The sequence below is a fragment of the Poromitra crassiceps genome (assembly GCF_964638095.1).
Source record: "Poromitra crassiceps genome assembly, chromosome: 17".
NCBI lineage: Eukaryota > Metazoa > Chordata > Actinopteri > Beryciformes > Melamphaidae > Poromitra > Poromitra crassiceps.
In genome coordinates this window covers 22,404,540-22,420,517 of record NC_139635.1, presented here as the reverse complement: position 1 = coordinate 22,420,517, position 15,978 = coordinate 22,404,540, and positions in this window count along the sequence as shown.

Here is a 15,978-nt window from a genome sequence, read left to right as displayed (position 1 = left end):
AAATGTGTATGGAATATGTGCTGAGTCATGCAGACGAAGCCGTCTCCAGTGGGGAGCTAACAAGCTAATAAGCTAATAAGCTAACAGTGGCTCAGCGTCACGTCGGCTGCAGAATTCAGCTGGTCTGTTTTGTTTTCTGGTGGATTTCCTGCTAAGTCATCCTACAGCGATGCTGCTGTCTGTGCTGTTCCACTGAGTCACTGTTATGAGCTGCTCTCACAGTGTGTCACTATGTAAGGGATAAGCAATGAGTAGGTGTGCGTTCAGCGGTTGAACGCCGTCAACGATGTGGGTCACAATCCATTAGCTTTCTCAGCAGCTCTTTGCTGTATAAATTCACTGACTACAACAGTATATCCAGACCATTTCTACAATCGAAAAAAACAGAAATGACATTGTAGAATTTGCAATCATGTATAAATCTACCCATAAGAAACATTACATGTTTGTGTGTATACTGTAAATATGAACAATAACCAAGCACTTTTTTCTTATTCATCATTGTTCTCATATTGTTTGAGTTTCTGCAGATAATTGCAGAACATAGCTTATCTTTCACCTTTAAATTCTCCTTCCCGGTCATGGTGTCCTCTCTGTGCTGCTGTTGTTGACACAAGGGAGGCTGATTTTAGGGGCCAATATGGCGGCGGTGCTGCTTTGGCGCTACCGCAGCACCTCTAGCGTCCGTTTCCAGAAAATGCATCAGAGTGTCGGCTCTTTTCTTCCACGCTCTTTGAAATGGTCGTTACAGGTTGGGTAGCGGGATTCATTTAGAACACTGATTGAACTTGAGCCAAACTACGTGTGCACTGTGCAATACACGGTTTTAAAGCATACCTGCCGGCCAATCAGGAAAGAGCATTCACCCAGACCATGGTACATGTGACATGGTTTTATTATTTTGCCAACTTTGAATTGTTGTCTTATTGTTTTGAGTCATTTCAAGTTGCTTCTGAATGTGTCCTTGTTTCTCCTCATGGTAGATTTGACTATTCTTGCTTTTGCTATTCTGTTCTTTGTAAAGTGCTATAACAATTATATAAATAATTTGTTGTTATTATTAGGCTATAATTTGAAGATTATTATTTATTAATAAAAATGATTTAAATTGAAGTGTGTCTATTACTTTCATATTGCCATAGCTCACGACAGAATCTTCACATTGGGCCGTACAATGCCCCTTAGCTGTGATATAATAACCATATACCACAAGCTGTCATGAGCTGTTTCTTAAACATACCACTAAGTAACCTAATCCAATATCAGCAGCCTCATAGTCCCAGATTACAGTCCACTATACATTACATAATCCTCAATCTGTATCTGTGTGTGTGTGTGTGTGTGTGTGTGTGTGTGTGTGTGTGTGTGTGTGTGTGTGTGTGTGTGTGTGTGTGTGTGTGTGTGTGTGTGTGTGTGGTGTGAGAGAGAGAGATTGAGATCTCACTCTAATCTGCCCTGTCAACCCACCCCTTGCTGAGATGGCACACACACACACACACACACACACACACACACACACACACACATGGCCTAGTAGTTGTAGAATATGATCATGCAGAATAAGGCATTAATAAGTACTTTATAATGACTAACTAACTAACAGCCAATATGCTACTAAGCAACTAGTTAATGGTGAATACCTTAATATAAAGTGTTACCCTGAAGGGAGTCCCCTCAGTGATAATGGTGAAAGTGTTACCCTGAAGGGCCTCAGTGATAATGGCTAAAGTGTTACCCTGAAGGGAGTCCCCTCAGTGATAATGGTGAAAGTGTTACCCTGAAGGGAGTCCCCTCAGTGATAATGGTTAAAGTGTTACCCTGAAGGGAGTCCCCTCAGTGATAATGGTGAAAGTGTTACCCTGAAGGGAGTCCCCTCAGTGATAATGGTTAAAGTGTTACCCTGAAGGGAGTCCCCTCAGTGATAATGGTAAAAGTGTTATCCTGAAGGGCCTCAGTGATAATGGTTAAAGTGTTACCCTGAAGGGAGTCCCCTCAGTGATAATGGTTAAAGTGTTACCCTGAAGGGCCTCAGTGATAATGGTGAAAGTGTTACCCTGAAGGGCCTCAGTGATAATGGTGAAAGTGTTACCCTGAAGGGAGTCCCCTCAGTGATAATGGTGAAAGTGTTACCCTGAAGGGCCTCAGTGATAATGGTTAAAGTGTTACCCTGAAGGGAGTGCCCTCAGTGATAATGGTGAAAGTGTTACCCTGAAGGGCCTCAGTGATAATGGTGAAAGTGTTATCCTGAAGGGAGTCCCCTCAGTGATCCCAGTAACAGTTGTGAGCAGGACCAAATGTTTCCAGTTGAGCATGAAACACACTCTTCATCTGATGCTGTGGAATTGGAACTTTCTGTCACACACACACACACACACACACACACACACACACACACACAGAAGGATAGACTTCTTTGTAATTAGCACCATGTGTCCTCTCCTGATTGAGAACACAGGCAGCCGGTTCTGTGTGGAAGACGTGTGGAAGACGCTATATATTAGCTACAGTAGCATGTATTTCTGCTTTAAAAGATACACAGCTAACATAGACCACAAACATTGAATAATAGCCTATGTCGATTAAATAAAGAAATTTAACAATTATTTCTATTCAAACAGGCTTTTATTGAACATATTGCACTTGAATAGGAGTGCACAAAGCTCAAACTCAGAGAATCTCTACATTCAAGCAATTTTAAACCCCGTGGCCTGAAGTAAAAAAAGAAAATGTGTTTCCTGCAGTTGAATGTTGGAGCTTCACTGCAGAATAATATATGTGATTAGGGTTGCGAGGGTGCGGTGTCAACCAAAAAGCCATTGCGGTGGTTCCACAGTGAAACTGGATGGTTAACGGCGGGGGGATTAATTAATTTATGAATTAATTAATTGATTTATGAAGTAGCTGCGATACTGTTTGGCTGTGCCGCTGCACGTTCACAACAGGACAGCTGATCTCTGCATGAGAGACACCGGTGGATAGGCTACTACAGCACAGTCAAGCGGCTGAAGCACTATAGGCTATCACTAGCAGGAACATTGAAAGGCGCAAATGACGTTAACGATACAGATCCAGACCAACAACGTGTGTGATGCTGGCAGAAAACAGGCAGAATTACAGGCGGATAACGTTAGTTATCGCGTGGCTTTTGAACCTAACATTATGTTATTGGACTCACAACTCACATTGGGTTGAAAACAGGAAAGAATGTGAAAGTGTCGTCTTTTTCAACATTTTCACAAGTGACTTCTGCTGCTCATCTAGTCCGCCTCCCCTCCGCTCTACTCTGCTTTTCTGAACTGCACCTGGGGATAACGGGTGCGCTTGTTCAACAACGCCTGCACCTCCCCCGAGCGTTACGTTGAGTGGAGTTTGCCTTTTTTATTATTCAATCTGCAAATGTTTAATTCAATCAGGTAATTAAAATAAAATAAAAAACGATGGTAGAAGGTTCAGTGGTCGATGGAGGTTAGCAACCATAATGTGCAGAGTTTGACACTAGACATGAAAGACACATGAAAGAGCATTAGCTCTTCCTGTAATGTAAAGTTTTTTTCATCGCGATTACATGTGACTTTTGCGATGTGTTCATCGCGCATGTTCATATCGCGATGACGATGAAAATACGATTAATCGTGCAGCCCTAGTCTATTTATGATACTGGGCATCTCGCGCGCGATTCCTAGTCGCTACGCCCGTCCTGCAGCTCCCCAAGCTGGCCCTGCAGCTCGCATTCGCAGCTTAGTCGCTGCGCGGCCTTGCCCGCAGCTCAGCTGCTGTGTGGCCTTGCCTGCCCTATTGGTGCGTGTCTCCCTCAGCCTCTCTTCCTCTCTCTCTCCCTCAGTATCTCCCTCCTCTCTCTCCTATGACATCATGTCATCAGTGGGACTGATTTCATCAGTCATTTATGACATCACTGATGATGTCACAGTGGGATTTATGACATCACTGATTATGTAATTTATGACATCACAGTGGGACATGGGACAGATAGAGATGGCATCACAGTGGGACATGGGACAGACAGAGAGAAACAGACAGACAGAGCCCTAGCTCCCATTTATATACTGATGATGATTTACTTACATGATCTTACAGTTAGAGCTGCAACTAACAATTATTCATTATTAATTCATTATTAAATGGTGAAAAATGTTGATAACGTTTTCCCCAAAGCCCCAAGATAACATCGTCAAATGTCTTGTTTTGTCCACAACCCAAAGATATTCAGTTTACTGTCACAGAGGAGTGAAGAAAGCAGAAAATAACACATTTAACTCATTGAGTGCCAATGACGACAATCGTCGTCAATTCAAATACTAACGTAGAGTGCCAATGATGACGATTGTCGTCAATTGCGTTTTTTGACGGTGGGACGTGGATCAAAGCCTGATCCATCTCCTGTGAAAGTATGGTGGATGTTGAATGTGTAAAAGCTATTTTACAGACCCATTAGGTGGCGACAGTGCTCTCCAGATTAGAGAAAGTCGAGGAAAAAACAGAGAAGAAGTCATGGGGAAACGGAAATCGCATCGGTATGCATCGATATGCATGAAGCATAATGTTAGCTGTGCCTGCAGCAGCCAATCTGCTGCCACAATTGAGCCCCTCCGTGTCCATTGCGATAGCCCATCCGCATGATTAGTTGTGGAGTTGTTATTATTCTCAACTGGAAGCGATGGGAGCCGGTGACAAATACACGCGGAACGCTGTAAAAAAGCTGGATGTAGCGCACTTTTCAGTGCAGAGCAAAGGCAGCAGAGAGCCACCAGAGCCACCAGAGACACACCCACGGAGGTGGGGTTTGCAGTTGAGCGGGGTGGGGCACGCAGGGCAGCATACAACACCGACCCAGACAGACCCAGACAGCAGGACAGGATTGGCAAACACAAGCTAGAATATCTGATGCCCACCAGCAGTAAATCAAGACCAGCAAGAAGCTGCAACCAGCAGTGCACGCAGGGGCCAGCGCTGCTGGTTGCAGCTAAAAAATATTATTTTGCCAAACAAAATTCCTTTGTTTCACTGTTTTATTGAAGAAAATTATTTTTGGGGTGTCACTACATTAGAAAATATTAGCTTCAGAGTCAGTCATGTGCTTAAAATGCTTCATTTCACAAAAGGCTAATTATCTCAGCTTCTAGTTTGAAACGTCTCTTTTTGGTGAAATCAACCTATCTTCTCCGGCTCATAACTAAAGAACGGAAAATGATATCAATACACTTTTTTTTGCTGATGATAGAAGAGAGTCTCATCGTTCTTTGGGCGTGTTCGGTGTTTACATAGTAATATCACACAATATTCTGTGGGCCTCGAGAAATGACTGAAAACGCTCTGAAACTCTGGCACTGGGAGCATCCGTTTTCCAAAAGTGGCTGGCACTCAATGAGTTAAGAAGCTGGAATCAGATCATTCAGACATATTATTACTCAAACGAATGAATCGATTATCAAAATAGTTGCCAATTAATGTAATAGTTGATAACTAATCAATCGATTAATCATTGCAGCTGCACTTACACAAGTTTACAGTCAGTTCCCATCTTTCTCTTTTTTTGACCTGTACTTGTACTGTATAAAACATACTGGCACTTAAGTGAACAGAGAGCGATAGACTGATGCTTGGGGCTGATGTGAATTTGAATTGAACATTTGTATGAGGATAGTCATGTACAGACAGCAGCAGAAAAACACAGCTTTACACATTCTTTCTAAGCCTTCATTGATTAGTCCACATTCTTCTGCATCACAAAATTCAAGCTAAAAATCAGCTGACCCATCCACCCCCACACAGACCCCTCTCACCCACCCCACCCCCACACAGACCCCTCTCACCCACCCCCACCCCCCCACACAGACCCCTCTCAACACATGATAGTCATGAGAGAGAGACTTGAGTTCCACTTTCAAAATGACTGGAGGCCTACTCTTCCCCACATAAAGCCTGGCTCTCATTAATTTCTGGATTTATGAAATGTCATGTATTTTTATTAAATTTACCAGGACCCAAAATGTGGGCTGCGGGAAAAGTAAGATATGCAGCCACAAGCAGTCTTGCCATCCAAAGCAGCTACAGGCCATGTTGTGCTGAAAATGATGGGACAGCTAAGAACAGCTGTATTTACTTTTTGATGCTTATCTTGAGATCGCAAATTAAATATTACGCTAATATATCATAACAAGCTGAAGTGTGCTGAGATCATGATTTATCCCAAGAAAACAACACGGAATGGAAGCCGTCAGTTTAAGCTAAATGTGAATGCTATCTGTAAATCAAAAGCACAATGTAATGTCTGCCTGTGTTAGACCTTCATTAAAGGCAAATCTGCTTTGTTTGTTTCCTCTGACATTATCTTCCACTACGTTGTTTTCTCTAAGGATTGTTTTATATCTTGAGATAAGATCATTAAGACTGTGATCATTTAATTAGTTAGGGTAATTAGTCATCATCTTGAGAAAACAAAGCGCGATAATGTCAATAACACAATCATCATCAGTATATAAATGGGAGCTAGGGCTCTGTCTGTCTGTTTCTCTGTCCCACTGATGATGACATCATCAGTGATGTCATAAATTCACTCACACACAAGGCTATAGTTCAGTGATGATGTCACTGATGATATAATCAGTGATGTCATAAATTCTACTGATGACATCTGCGATGCCATACATTCACTCAGACAGACACAAGGCTATAGTTCAGTGATGATGTCATCAGTGATGTCATCAGTCTGAGGCTCACGAGAGAGACTGAGGGAGAGGGAGAGAGAGGGGGAGAGAGACTGAGGGAGAGGGAGAGAGAGGGGGGAGAGAGAGAGACAGAGAGAAAGAGAGAGAGAGAGGGGGAGAGAGACTGAGGGAGAGGGAGAGAGAGGGGGAGAGAGACTGAGGGAGAGGGAGAGAGAGAGGGGGGAGAGAGAGAGAGAGAAAGAGAGAGAGAGGGGGAGAGAGATACTGAAGGAGAGGGATAGAGAGAGGGGGGAGAGAGACAGAGAGAAAGAGAGAGAGAGAGGGGGAGAGAGACTGAGGGAGAGGGAGAGAGAGGGGGGAGAGAGACAGAGAGAAAGAGAGAGAGAGGGGGAGAAAGATCCTGAGGGAGAGAGAGAGGGAGACATTGCGCACGTGCTAAGAGGGCAGGCAAGGCCACGGCCGAGCTGCAAATGCGAGCTGCATGGCCAGCTCGGCGAGCTGCAGGACGGGCGAGGCCGCGCAGCGGGCGAGCCTAGGAATCGAGCGTGTGTGGCACGTGAGATGCCTAGTAATTCAAAATCCCGAGATAACACCATTTGAAAAATATATACATGCAAATAAGGCCTTTGTTTTGGCTGACATAGAAAAGCTGCCCAATGTATGTGCTATAGGCAGAATAACACAGCTTGGACTATTAGGTTAGTTGGTTACTAGTCTGCACAAACACCTAGAAAAGAAGGTTCAGTTGGACAGAAAATCCTTTTCAAAATGTGAGCCCACAGATAAACTCACTTACAACCAGGTCCACACTGGAAACCCTCTCAATACAACCAGGTCCACACTGGAAACCCTCTCAATACTGAGGTGCAAGAAAAGTCTGATCTGAACGACCCATTCCTGGATAGAGATGGTTTGTTTGGGTTATTATTCTCTCAAAATGACATGAAACTACCAGCAGCCAATAAGCACTGAACTCTTTTCCAAGTGCTGAAGCATTTAGGAAGACATTTCCAAAGCTTGTGTTTTCTACAACGTTTCCAGGAGCAAATGTTTCCAGATTCCATCTCATCCCTCCCCATCTCCCCTCCTCTCCTTCTCTACCAAGCGCTCCCATGCATCACCTCTGGGCATGCGGCCAAGAAACAATGCCACACACACATGCACACACACACACACACACACGTGCGTGCACACACACGTGCGTGCACACGCGCGCGCGCGCGCGCACATACACACACGTACGTACAGACACACTCCCCCTCCAGGTCTTTCTACTTCCTGTGTAGGCTGCGTGTGAAGCACAGACAGCCCGGTGCTGCTGGGGACTGAACCCTGCGCTCAGCAGGCAGACTGCAGGCACATTGCTATTCATGCTACTTCACTATTCCCTTTCTAACTGGCAGCATGTAACCATGCATGATCCAGTTTAGAAGAACCCACATCACATGTAACCATGCATGATCCCATTTAGAAGAACCCACATCACATGTAACCATGCATGATCCCATTTAGAAGAATCCACATAACATGTAACCATGCATGATCCAGTTTAGAAGAACCCACATCACATGTAACCATGCATGATCCAGTTTAGAAGAACCCACATCACATGTAACCATGCATGATCCAGTTTAGAAGAACCCACATCACATGTAACCATGCATGATCCCATTTAGAAGAACCCACATCACATGTAACCATGCATGATCCAGTTTAGAAGAACCCACATAACATGTAACCATGCATGATCCCATTTAGAAGAACCCACATAACATGTAACCATGCATGATCCAGTTTAGAAGAACCCACATCACATGTAACCATGCATGATCCCATTTAGAAGAACCCACATAACATGTAACCATGCATGATCCCATTTAGAAGAACCCACATCACATGTAACCATGCATGATCCAGTTTAGAAGAACCCACATCACATGTAACCATGCATGATCCCATTTAGAAGAACCCACATCACATGTAACCATGCATGATCCAGTTTAGAAGAACCCACATCACATGTAACCATGCATGATCCAGTTTAGAAGAACCCACATCACATGTAACCATGCATGATCCAGTTTAGAAGAACCCACATCACATGTAACCATGCATGATCCAGTTTAGAAGAACCCACATCACATGTAACCATGCATGATCCAGTTTAGAAGAACCCACATCACATGTAACCATGCATGATCCAGTTTAGAAGAACCCACATCACATGTAACCATGCATGATCCAGTTTAGAAGAACCCACATCACATGTAACCATGCATGATCCAGTTTAGAAGAACCCACATCACATGTAACCATGCATGATCCAGTTTAGAAGAACCCACATTACATGTAACCATGCATGATCCACTTTAGAAGAACCCACATCACATGTAACCATGCATGATCCAGTTTAGAAAAACCCACATCACATGTAACCATGCATGATCCAGTTTAGAAAAACCCACATCACATGTAACCATGCATGATCCAGTTTAGAAGAACCCACATCACATGTAACCATGCATGATCCAGTTTAGAAGAACCCACATCACATGTAACCATGCATGATCCAGTTTAGAAGAACCCACATCACATGTAACCATGCATGATCCAGTTTAGAAGAACCCACATCACATGTAACCATGCATGATCCAGTTTAGAAAAACCCACATCACATGTAACCATGCATGATCCAGTTTAGAAGAACCCACATCACATGTAACCATGCATGATCCAGTTTAGAAAAACCCACATCACATGTAACCATGCATGATCCAGTTTAGAAGAACCCACATCACATGTAACAGGGCTCGACATTAACGGCTGCCCGGTTGCCCCGGGCAACCAAAAAAAACATGGGGCAACCATTTCTCGGTCTTTGGTTGCCCCAGGGGCAACCACGATTTAACATGCAACAAAATATGTACAGCAGCAAACAGCAAAATATACACCAAATAAATGTTTTAATACTTGTTGTGAGTGACATATATGTGACATTTTATTGCTGTTACAATCGAAACGATGTTACTAATTACCAGTCGGAACCTACGTGATGCATGCTGCACGTGCGGTATGTTTAACGAGTACTGACTGGGACAGGTGGGGCTGCTCGCACACAATCACAGCGGCTGCAAGACGCAAGAAGAACCTCGTCCGCCCGCAGCCCCGCACAGAAACAAAGGACGAGGAAATTGTCATTGAGGTGAAATACCCGTGCGTCTTTGAACGGGACGGAAAACGAATGCTATACTGCAAAGCATGTAGCCTACAACAAGCGCTTAGGTCTCATATGCTTCCCGCATCGGCGAGTGTCCACACGGAAAAGTGAGTTAAATCAGCAGACGCGCCCCTCCACAAGGCTGCTGTGCAGACGGTTTTCGCCTGGCTGTGCACACCCCGAATTGTGTAACTACGTGGACGCGGCTGGGCGGACAAAGTGGAGTTTTCAAGACTCCAGCTCACTTCCGCGAGCAGAAACCCACACACAGTGTATAAACGCTCCACACGTTTCCTCGTCAAGATTCAGTGTCTCTCATTTCCGTGCGACAGCCCAAACTTCAAGCATAATTCCAGCATAACGCTATACTGCAAAGCATGTAGCCTACAACAAGCCTACAACATACACCTTGATCAGGACATCCTTCAAAAACGTTTTACCACCGCGTATATGTGCTGAGAAATGATTTGCATCCCTGGCCTGTCAGCCTCTCATACGGGGTGAGAGAGAGAGGGATTGCAGGGCCGCTTCTGGGCCTTTTGGGGTCCTATGCAACATCAGAGTGGGGGCCCCAAACCACTGTCATCATAGTATCCCTGAATGAACATGAGGAGGGCAGGCCCGGCGTTAGGGGCGGGCCTGACCGGGCCGGGCCTGACCGGACCGGGCCCCCCCATTTAACAAACTGGCCGCCCCATTCAATTTTTTTTTTTTTTTTTTTTTTTTTTTTTTGCTAAAAACGTTTTTCCGTTTTTCTGTTTTAAAGTTTAACATGGAATCTGGCTGTCATTAGGCATTGATTAACTCAATGCTATTGCTAACTGTTACTTTGAACATCCATTTGCAATGATTCTGGCTGGATATTAACTATTGTAAATTTGTCACAATGAATGCAATTTGTGCACAATGTGTAAATACACTTAATATTGATTGTTTAGGCCTAATTATTTGTAAAGTCACAACACATTAGAGATGTGTGTAGTTCTTCACAGATTTAGCCTCTTCATTTTGCTCTCAAATGCACCAGGTTGACGAATTTTACTTTAAAATGTACAAAATCTTCTTCCGGGGGAGAATCCCCCCGGATGCCCCTTGGGTAGCTTGGCCCCCCCAAGCTAGGGGCAGGCCCCCTCTGTAACTTGGGTCTGGAGCCGGGCCTGGAGGAGGGTAGGCTACTTAATTATCAATAACGCTTTTAATTAATAAATTAAGCACAATATGAACAATAACTGTTGAAAAATATATGAAAATGAAAGTTCACAAATATTAGTTAAATCATTTTAGTGCAAATGCATTATAAAAACAAAAAATAAGATTTGTTTAGAAAACGAAATGACACAAATTTATTATTATTATTATTATCATTATTACTACTACTACACCCGGTGCGCACACTGAATAGGCCTATTATACTATACTATAGATTATTATACTTACTTTTCTGTCACATCGTCATTATTAAGCCGGCTTATGACTGCATAGTATCTTAATTACTCAAAATATAAAGCGACTAAAATTGGGCAACCATATTTTTATTCGGGCAACCAAAAGCTCTTGCCAGGTTGCCCCTCCGGCAACCACTTTTAAAAGTTAACGTCGAGCCCTGTGTAACCATGCATGATCCAGTTTAGAAGAACCCACATCACATGTAACCATGCATGATCCAGTTTAGAAGAACCCACATCACATGTAACCATGCATGATCCAGTTTAGAAGAACCCACATCACATGTAACCATGCATGATCCAGTTTAGAAGAACCCACATAAGCACTTATCCCAATTTATACAAGACGGTATCCATCATATTTCCACTCATATTCACAGGGATACTGAGGCATATACGCATTATCCTGCTCACTGTTTTGTTGTAGTATGTACCAAGTCTGTTTCATTTTCAAATTGAGTAGCCAAAGTGGCTATTATGAGTCCCACGCCCACACGCACACACACACACACACACAGACAGACAGACAGACAGACAGACAGACAGACAGACAGACAGACAGACAGACAGACAGACAGACAGACACACACACACACACACACACGCACACGCACACGCACGCACGCACGGTTCCCACTGGGGCCCTGAGCTTGTTTTCCAGTCTGATCTCTACTCCAGTTGGGCTGAAACTCACCTAATGCAATCTAATCCCCGGCATGCAGGGATCAAACTGTGTCTTCATACAGCAGCACTATAATAACACTATGGGCTCACGTGGTAAAAAAGGCTACGACTTTGTGTGCTAACATTTTGAATAACGCGTCACTGAGGAGACGGTGTGATCTGTGTGATCGGGGTGGACGCACGACACGTCCAGATGAGCATTTCTCTGGATGCTGCAGAATGGAGAATAGGTAAGCAGGTGATGGGCTGGATGCTGCAGAACGGAGAATAGGTAAGCAGGTGATGGGCTGGATGCTGCAGAATGGAGAATAGGTAAGCAGGTGATGGGCTGGATGCTGCAGAATGGAGAATAGGTAAGCAGGTGATGGGCTGGATGCTGCAGCATGGAGAATAGGTAAGCAGGTGATGGGCTGGATGCCGGTGAGCGATATGGGCCGACGTCTTCAAAGATCAATACAAGCTGCTGGCACTGTCTCGTAACAGGAACCAGAAGTAGATTAGCGGTTTTTCTACGATCAGCAGCTCGGCACCATCCACACATTCAGCCACACAGGGTCAATCACTGCAGAACCACGCAATTTAATAACAATAATAGATTAAAGAAATACCGTACTATTTTTTCCGATTACACTTTATAATGCAGCTATATTGTTCTGTCATTAATTTGAATTCATTTTTGCACCATTGATTTACTCAAATGCAGTTACATTTTTACGACGGCTTATGTGGCACCACCACATGGTAACAATCTAAGTGTGTTAAGAGGAACAAGTTGAACATTTTTGTTTTCCACGACTCAGAACGCTTTCTCAAATTTGCATGGTTTCATTTTTGTTCTGTGTAACTCCCTGTCCACCTGTCTGAGCCAGCAGAGTATTGTCCCTGTCCACCTGTCTGAGCCAGCAGAGTATTGTCCCTGTCCAGCTGTCTGAACCAGCAGAGTATTGTCCCTGTCCACCTGTCTGAGCCAGGAGAGTATTGTCCCTGTCCATCTGTCTGAACCAGCAGAGTATTGTCCCTGTCCATCTGTCTGAGCCAGCAGAGTATTGTCCCTGTCCATCTGTCTGAACCAGCAGAGTATTGTCCCTGTCCACCTGTCTGAGCCAGCAGAGTATTGTCCCTGTCCATCTGTCTGAGCCAGCAGAGGATTGTCCTTGTCCACTGTCTGAACCGGCAGAGTATTGTCCCTGTCCACCTGTCTGAGCCAGCAGAGTATTGTCCCTGTCCACCTGTCTGAACCGGCAGAGTATTGTCCCTGTCCACCTGTCTGAACCAACAGAGTATTGTCCCTGTCCACCTGTCTGAGCCAGCAGAGTATTGTCCCTGTCCACATGTCTGAGCCAGCAGAGTATTGTCCCTGTCCAGCTGTCTGAGCCAGGAGAGTATTGTCCCTGTCCACATGTCTGAGCCAGCAGAGTATTGTCCCTGTCCACATGTCTGAGCCAGCAGAGTATTGTCCCTGTCCACCTGTCTGAACCAACAGAGTATTGTCCCTGTCCACCTGTCTGAACCAGCAGAGTATTGTCCCTGTCCAGCTGTCTGAGCCAGCAGAGTATTGTCCCTGTCCACCTGTCTGAACCAGCAGAGTATTGTCCCTGTCCACCTGTCTGAACCAGCAGAGTATTGTCCCTGTCCACCTGTCTGAACCAGCAGAGTATTGTCCCTGTCCACCTGTCTGAACCAGCGAGTATTGTCCCTGTCCACCTGTCTGAACCAGCAGAGTCTTGACTATTGTACTAGTCTGTACTAGCGGTCAGCGGAGTCAGCAGAGTCTTGCCAGACTGCAGCTCCTCTAAAACACTGCAGCCAGACTTTTCACACGGCCCAAGAAGAGAGAACACATCAATCCCGTCTTGGCTTCCCTCCACCAGCTTCCATTAAGTTTAGGACTGATTTTAATGATCACCTTTAAAGGCCGCCTCCAGTCAGTTTTCCTGTCTGTATAACCGTTGGTGATCTATAATTTTACCAGAGATGACGTACGTACAACTATATCTGATTATACCAAAGGTTGTATACTGATGATGAATCACCCTTACTGATAGACAGATTTTGATTTACATTGCTGATACTCACTGGAGTATCTGCTGATACTCACTGTGTGGTGAAGTATCTGATGATACTCACTGTGTGGTGGAGTATCTGCTGATACTCACTGTGTGGTGAAGTATCTGATGATACTCACTGTGTGGTGGAGTATCTGCTGATACTCACTGTGTGGTGAAGTATCTGATGATACTCACTGTGTGGTGGAGAATCTGCTGATACTCACTGTGTGGTGGAGAATCTGCTGATACTCACTGTGTGGTGGAGAATCTGCTGATACTCACTGTGTGGTGGAGTATCTGCTGATACTCACTGTGTGGTGGAGAATCTGCTGATACTCACTGTGTGGTGGAGAATCTGCTGATACTCACTGTGTGGTGGAGTATCTGCTGATACTCACTGTGTGGTGGAGTATCTGCTGATACTCACTGTGTGGTGGAGTATCTGCTGATACTCACTGTGTGGTGAAGTATCTGATGATACTCACTGTGTGGTGGAGTATCTGCTGATACTCACTGTGCGGTGAAGTATCTGATGATACTCACTGTGTGGTGGAGTATCTGCTGATACTCACTGTGTGGTGGAGAATCTGCTGATACTCACTGTGTGGTGGTGGAGTATCTGCTGATACTCACTGTGTGGTGGTGGAGTACAATATGTGGGTATTGAATGTGCAAAATTATATTAAGTTTTAGTTGTAGTTTCAAGTTCAAGGTCTGGTAGTATCTGTTTCGGTTTATGAAGCTGGATCATTGATTGGATGGGCATAGTGTACGACAGTGTGATGACGATGACATCGATGACGATGACGATGATGACGATGATTATTTTTGTCATTTTAGTGTCTTTATCCTGGCTACTCTTAGTTAAATCTCTACAGACACAAACACACACACACACACACACACACACACACACACACACAGTACGGACCCACACCCACTGGGGTGGTGGTGGTGTGTGTGTGTGTGTGTGTGGGGGGGGGGGGGTGTACAGTAGTATAAGTTTTGCCATCAGAGGTGGGTCTTACCAGGTTGGGAGTGTGCTATTGGCTAACACAAGGTTCCAGTCTCAGCCTACCGGCTGCTTCTGTGTTCCGAGCTCTGTTATTGGTTGTTGGAATTTGGCGCCGCCCCCTTCTCCTCCAGGTTGCTGCAGGTCTTCAGTGGGTGCCACAGCAGCTGTCAATAACAGAGACAAATAGGTCAGCAAGTGAGCAAGTTACTACGCTAGTCTGGACATATTAATATTACAGGAACTGTGAAACACCCGTTTGAGTTGTACCACTATAATAAAAAAGCTCCCGCACACTGTCTCTCCTTCTTCTTTGGAGGAATATTTATTCATCAGACCTTCATCAAGCGTTATGGGCAGCATCACCACAGGCTTAGGGTTAGCCCATAACACTTAATCAAGGTCTGATGACCCAAACGTCTCAATATGGTTTTAAACGTTTCAATATTTCTCCAAACTGTGCATTACATTACATTACGTCATTTGGCAGACGCTTTTATCCAAAGCGACTTACAATAACACCCTTTTGTCAGCAATAGAGCAACTATGCAGCACAGTCTATGACAACTACAACTTCTGAAGGAACGGTGGTACAAGTTTAGTTTAGGTTAGTAGTTTTTTTTTTCTTCTTTTTTTTAGAAAGAGAGAGAAAGAAGTTAGATCAAGAAGGGCGTGTGCGGGACCTTTTTTGTATTGTTTTGGTTGCATTCTCCTCCGACGCACCTGTCATACACTCAGGTGTGCAGAGACTTCATTTATCAGGCAACCACTCTACCATCCTTCAAACAGGCCCTCAAGACCCACCTCTTCAAACTCGCTTTCACCTGCTAATCATCCTCCCCTCCATCATTATAGCTCATCCAATTTTAAATCACATACTTTGTTT